A 7781-nucleotide genomic window follows, 5' to 3' on the forward strand; every position below is an offset into this window, starting at 1 on the left:
TCTTCTTAAGACACACTTTCTATAATTTTACAAAATTAAATTGTATCAATGATCCATTGAAATAATTGAATTTATACTAAAAGTGTATTTTCAAAACACACATTCCACAATTTCATAAAATTAAATTTATATTGAAAGGTTTTCCTTCAAGAGACACTTTTAGTATAAATTTAATTTTTTTGATAGGTAACTAATATAAAAATTATGGAAAGTGTTTCTTCAAAAGACATATTTAGTATAAATTCAATTTTATGGAATTGTATAAACTCTTTCAATGTAAATTCAATTTTTTTCATTGTGTGAATGATATGAAAATATCAATGATGTTTTTTCTATAAACACCTTTAGTATTAATTTGATTTTATGGTATTGTGGAAATGATATTTTTTTAGTATAAATTCATTTTTTTTTTAACGTGTATGACTAATAAAAAAATTATGGAAAAGTGTCTTTTGAAGAGACACCTTTAACATAAATTCAATTTCATAAAATTATGGAAGGTGTCTCTTGAAGAGACACCTTTAGTGTAAATTCAAATTTTTTTTAACATTTATAGTTGATATAAAAAAATATAAAAGGTGTCTCTTCAATAAACACATTTCAAAATGGCAAAAAGTACCATAAATTTGGAATTATTTTGAAAAGTACCATTTTTTAGGAATTATTTTTTAAAATAGCCGTAAAAGTTAAAAATGCCCTTGGGGGTGGCGGCGAGGTCGCCGACTTGTACACAACAATTCACAGAACTAGACAAAGGTTCAAGAATTAGTGAAAATCACATAAAAATGTCAATAAATATTAGCATATAAAAAAATAAAAATATGATTTTGGGTCTTTGGCGTAAACTATCAAATACACTTGATGTTAATCAAATCAGACATACGAGTTAAATATATAATAGATGTTTAGCGGTTGACAAGAATGATCAATACGGTGGATGTTTGCATCCGTGTGCGTGGCTTGGCATTTTCCCGGAATTGATTGAAACCTAAAAGGAGAAAATCTCCAATGGGAGCTTTGAAAGGAGCTTAAGATGCGGGAAGCGGGCCACAATGTCAAGGAAGGTGCTATCGAAGACCAAGTGGGCTAGTTTCACCGACATGCAGCTCTGAGTCAACAAGAAAACTAAAGTATAAAAAAGGTAGAATACAAAGAATTACTTGTAACAGATGGCAGCTCCGAGATTCTCAGAGCTCTTCTCTGCCATCATCTCAGCAATATCCCAGTTCCTGCCACGATCAATGTCACTGCAGCTGCCGCCGCGGCCACCACCTCCGGCAGCAACAGACATCGAAAGGGCACTTGAGGTTGATTCCAACCATGACCCCTTTCCTTCAATTACGGAAAGAAGCAAGTCACCATTTGCTCAACCCAATCTCAACTGGTCCAAGCTAGTTATAGCATTTTGCTTTGGGTCAGCACTAGATATAGCTCACCAAGCTCAGTCTCAGTCTCATCGACTCCCTTCAACCCTGTATTTGCTGCTGTGCCTTTCAATCTGTGTTTCTTTCTCCTGCATATTTGTTGCCAAATTCATTGGTTCCAGGTTCTCCATGTCAGCACGAGTGCTGGAACATGTTGGTGTCTTATTTGCGGTCACAGCTTTCTTCCTCGCCATCACGTCTCCGTTTCCGCTGAGCCTCAAGTGCACCATTTGGGCCCTCTATGCCGTCTCCTTGCTTGCCATACTCATCTCCAATCTCTTATAATCATGCATGTCGATTTGTATATATGCCATCAAAATATAACAACGAAGAAGAAAAAGGTGAAGAGATGGTAAAACTGCGACCGTGGAGTTGTTTCTAATTTGAAAAATATTTAAGCTGTTTTGGCCATGGTAGGGTTCCTGTCTGATTCTTGGCCATGTTTTTAGTAAATTATGCTGCGGTGCCGCTTCTTAAGTAAGGATGAAAATATCGTGGATATTTTGATACAAAATATAGGTGGATGAAAATTGATAAAAATATTAAGAGAAACTCAAAAAATAATACATATATTGAAGTTATTTTAATAAAAATTATATATATATAGATGAAAATATCGATCTGTTTTTCATTTTTGAAAAGATAGGTTGGTATATTATGCTATCCTTTTGTGCTTCTAATTTGTTAATTTGATGATAGGTTACATTATGATTTTTATTTGATGCATTTTCCATGTTTGTATAAACAATTGTTGTGGTTTTAGGATAAAAGCTAACTTGGTTATTTTGTATTGTTATCATTTCTTGTAAAGAATGTACAAAATTTAAACCTAAAATAAAATGATATAAACTTATAGTAAGTACAAGATAAGTTTGAGGTAATACTAAGGTTATGTTATTAAAAAAAATGATTAAGTTATTTAGAAAGTTTTGAATGTAAAATTAGGTTTTAAAACTAGAGTCTTTAGTCTTAACCCTTGATCTGTAATCAATTTTTGCCGAAAAATTGGTGTGTTAGGGAGACTGTCTGGTCGAAAGAGGGATATCACCTTGATACAAAGTGATGTTTTGAAATTCTGAATTTATTCTTTAAACTTTTTAAATAGCCGATCTTCAAAAACTTTACTTTCTATGTTATAAATGCTTTCACACTATAAATTGAAAGTTTTAAGTTAAATAAATATTATAATAATATGTAATAAATGGTTTCACACTATATTTGAAAGTTTTTATTTTAAAATAATAAGTATAATAAATACGTTTGAAAGTTTTTATTTTCAAATAATCAGTATAATAAATATGTTCACACTGGTTTTGGTTTAAAACTTTAATTTTTATTCAAAGTTTATGTCGATTACCTTGACAGTGAATGGTGGATGGGAAAAGTTGGTATCAGAGCTACGTGTATATTGTTAGTATATTAATTAGGAAAGAAAACCATTGATTCAAATTAATTTTCAGAGTACCGAACTTTATCTTACCCCATTAAAAGTCTGATTATATTTGCTTGATCTGTTCTGCATCTTTATTCAGCCTGCTTATTTGATATGAATTGATGTCTTTTATTCCTTATTCTCCTGGTGTATATATATATAACTTAGATTACGATCGTGTAAAAGAACTTAATAATAGATTGTATGCTCAACGGAAAGAATTTTGAGAACTTTGTGATAAATTGCATAATTTAAGAACTACTGTAAAATATTTAACCATAGATATCAAAAACCTAACATCTCTTAAATATTTGAATGAATACGAAGTGGCTATACAAGAAGCCTTTGACGAACTTTTTGCTACAAAAACCTTAATTAAAAGAGAAATTATAAAATATTATATCGATAATTTATATGCTAGTTCATTTAATTAGAAAATATTAAAAACTAACGAACCCTCATCTACAAACCCAAGAGGTAAAGCAGTTAAAATTTATAGTAGAAATACAATTAAAAATAACAAACATAGTATTACAAGAACATAAGAAACAAATTCAGGAAGAAAACCAAAATAATATCAACCAAAATAATATAGATTGTTTAAAAGAAAATAAAGAAAGACTGATAAAGGATTTGAAAACCAGTACAGTGTCAACCAGTCAAACTAGTTGTTCGAATAGTCAACCTGAAATGCTTAATTTAATTAAGAAATCAGCTCTACTGTCTGAACAATATGAAAAACTTGTTATTATAAAACCTAATTGGAGCTGATAACTACTCTTTAGTTGAAACCTTCTTTTTGCAAACCCAATATAACAAAGTGTTTAAAAACCAAGAATTTTTTTACAAACATTTTAGAACAAAAAATGTCGGGATAAAAACAGGGTATATGACATATCATGACCCTAAATTTTTCTTTGTTATACATTCAGACTTTGTAAATATGTCTATTGTAAATAAACAAAATTTTGATTTAGTACCCTAATTCATGGATCAGGGAATTTTAAAAAATATTTTTATGAACCATGTATCTCAAATCCCTGAAAATTTCCCTGAAAAATTAATCTATCTTCTCAAAACCGAAAAACAAATTGACATATCTTTTGAAACCATTCCACCTTTATTTCAAACCGATGGATCAGTAGTGCCAGCCTATCACCATGTTTATATAAAATATAATAAAGACCACTTATTCCTCAACAAAAACCAAAATGGGAAATGACCCATCCAAATGAATTTCTAGAATTTCTTACTCTTTTTAGAGCCCTTCAAATTTATGATCTTATATCAACCGGAACAAATTATTTCATCTCATTGGAGAAACAAAAACCATGTCCATATGGGGAAACAAACCTTTAGAACACATTATTGTTCCAAAACCTCTTATTACTCCTCAAGAACAAGATTTTATAATCGAACTCGATGTAGAAATATTAGAAGCATCTTCTTACCTTAGCAATGACACATCATTTTGGGAAAACCTTAATGATGAAAGTTATTATAATCTACAAAATGCTATGGAAGGTTGATGTCGACAATGACAATATTGAAGCAGTAAATGCATCTCTAACTATAAGAATTTAATATAGCAGTAGAAGTTCAAAACTAGTAAAGCCATGTACAAGCCACGTATTCTGCATGTGATAGAAAGAGGAGAAAAAGACAAGGAGAAAGTGACCAGACGGATGGTGAAAAAAGAAACAAAAGTCAAACCTCATAAGACTTTACCATCTTTGTATTTATTTTGTATTTATTATTAACCAAACCTCTGAACACCTTGTAAATATTTGTCGTGCCATCTATCAATTGGCCCAATGACTTAATTAAATTTCACTTGTCGTTTGTAAATGTTTTGCCTATAAATAAGTCATAGAAGGAAAAAGAAAAGCAAGTGAGAGTGAAGTAAGTAGCAAACTAGAAGTGAGCGATCAGAATTTCAATTGTAGCCTTGTAAATTTCTACGATCAGTAATAAGAAAGTAAGAAATTTATGTTAAATTTATGCTCTCATTTTATTTCGAATTTATTTCATTTTGTGTCTTTTTTCTTACCCTTAAAGGGGTAAAAAGAGTAAAAAGATAAATTAGGGAAATGAAAATTATTTAAATTATAGTTCAGTTTTCTTTTACTATTTAATATCTGCAATATACATAGATATTTTATATTTACTGTTTCCATCAATTTTTTTTTTTTTTAAATGATCGGGTTATTTAGAAAGTTTTGAGTATTCTATATTTTAAAATTATTTTTTATATGAAAGAATTAAATAAATGAAAAAAGTTTGAAGTAATATATCAAAATAATTTATAGATTTTAAATTTATTTTTAATTTTTCTTTTTTTTTTCTTTGTATTTTCCTTCAAAATTTCCTAGAACCAAGCATAATATTAGGGAATATGATATATATTGTCAATCTAAAAACTATAAACTTAAATTTTTAGAAAGATCGATAGTATAATATGGTGTCCGACTGGACTTGATGGGGGAGTCAACCTAAACAGTTTAACCCAAAAATTAATAGGTATTCTTTAACTTCAGCTCAAAAGTCTATTTTAACTCTTTTTCGTATGTTGTTGCCCAAAAATCTATTTTAACTTTTATATATGCTCTTTGATTAATATATAATTAATCAATAAAAATAAAGAACATTTAGTACACATATTTACTAAATATAAAAGATCAAATACACATATTTACTTGATCATATGCTACTTTTCCTTAGACTTATACTAAATTAAAAATAATATATATATTTTTTCTTATTCTTAATAAAAAAAATTTAATAGAAAAGTGGAGGTACCAAAAATTAGCATATCTTTAATACACCACCTTCCAAATGAGGTACCTGAAAAAGTACAAAATCACCTCATCTCAAAATTGAGATCATAAAAAAAGACGATCTTTCAAATCTACACGATGATCTGATTTGTGTCTAGAAAGATGAGTTCAATTACCTTTATCCTTATGTGTCCAAAAGTCAACAAAGCATGTTAACCTAGCGCAAAAGTCACTCTTTTATACTCCTTCACAAGGAAAAGTGGCTATAAAAGAGGAGTTTCTTTCTCCGTAAGAAACTCTCTCGACCTATAAGAAACTCTCTCGACCTTTAAAAGAAAACTACAGAAAATATAGAAAATGCATTTCTATACAAAAAAAAAAAAAAAAAAATGGTGGAACGAAATCTTCAATATTTTCCTTGAAGAATTTTAGCTTCTTCAAAAAGGTTATTTGACATTTAAGCAAAGTTTTAAATTAAAATTACTTTGAAAAAGGGAGATACATAAAATTGCTTCATGGGGATCCATTGATCTCCTCCGTTTGGCCAACACATTTTTCACTGGGTCAAAACTATGGCAATGTATTGAATTTTCAATTTATTGGCCAAACACCAAAATACGATGAATTCTACTTCTAGATCATACTCTAGATTTGACTTTAGGTATAAAAAGTATGTTTAAAAACCCAAAAACCCCCAAGCACTGCCAGGAAATTATAGAGAAAAAATGACCTTAGAAGCCATAACATATTTCGGTGCCACAACAGGTTCTAGAATCAAGAAAAAGGCCGGGCCTGCCACGTGGAATCCTAGCCTAGAAATATAATTAAAAAATGTGATTAAATAAATCATGTCATTTGCCGACTTAAGTCTCAAATTTCTTTTTCTCAATAAATGTAATTAAACTATATAGATTAATCTTTATTTAATTGTATATTAATCTCAAAAAAACTTGGGCTAGGTTTGGTTCTTGAAAAGTTTGTGGGAAAACACAAAATATATATATATATATAGAGGTAAAAAAAATTAAAAATAAATTTAAAGTTGATAAATTATTTTCATATCCTATTCCAAACTTATTTTGCTTAATTTAAATCTTCCATATAAAAATTAAATAATTTGAAAATGTATAAATTTTTAATTAATTTTAAATATATTTTATTTTTTTATATTTTTTAAAACACAATTAAATATGAAAAAAATATTTTTTTCTTATATATATATTTTTTCTTAGTGCTTACCGGAACTAAACATTACCTTAACAATTTGATTTTGAAATTTTAGTATTAAGTTAAAATTTTGAAAGGCTTTAGATTTAGGGTCTAATTATATAGATAAACTATTTTTTGGTACCATATATTAAATTTAGTTTATGCGATCTAGTTTGATTTGTTGTCATATACCGAAAATTGTTTCGATTTATGTTCGTGGATACTCATATATAAGTATGATATATCATTCTCATTAACTTTTCGATACTTACTAAGAAAATGAAAGAAAGGGGAAAATGAGGAAGAAACAGATGTAAAAATGAAAAAACTTCTGAAACGCATGAAATTATCTAAATAGGAACAAGAGAGATCCACTGAAAAAGATCATTCTCCTTCCCTTTTCTTGGAAGAAAAGGAGGATTCGGACAAAATCGATGAAACGGAAGAGATTTAGTAAGTGGAAAGAAAAAAAAAAAAAAGGATAAATTCCACTTTAAAGAGACATGTTACAAAAATAACTCAATTTATGAAACTTTTTATCTAAATGGGAATCAAGAAAAATCGAAGTTAGAAATACTTAAAAGAAGACGAAGATAATAAAAACAAAAAATGGTTTGAAAAAACCTTTGTTACAAAAATGATCACAAGATACGGTGGATGTTACATTTCAGCATTTTCTCCCTGGCAACTTTGAAAGGGCCTTGGGACTTGGGACTTGGGGCTTGGGAGGTGGGCCACAATGTCGAGGAAGGTGGTATGGAAGACCGACTGGATTTCTTGTACCGACACTAAGCTTTGAGTCAAGAAAACTGGGTATGAAAACGTGGAATACAAAGAATTACGTGTAACAAATGGCAGCACCGCGGATCTCAGAGTTGTTCCGTGCCATCATCTCAGCAGTATCCCCGTTGCAGCCACGATCAGTATTACTGCAGCTGC

The sequence above is a fragment of the Vitis vinifera genome, chromosome 17 (assembly GCF_030704535.1).
Source record: "Vitis vinifera cultivar Pinot Noir 40024 chromosome 17, ASM3070453v1".
NCBI lineage: Eukaryota > Viridiplantae > Streptophyta > Magnoliopsida > Vitales > Vitaceae > Vitis > Vitis vinifera.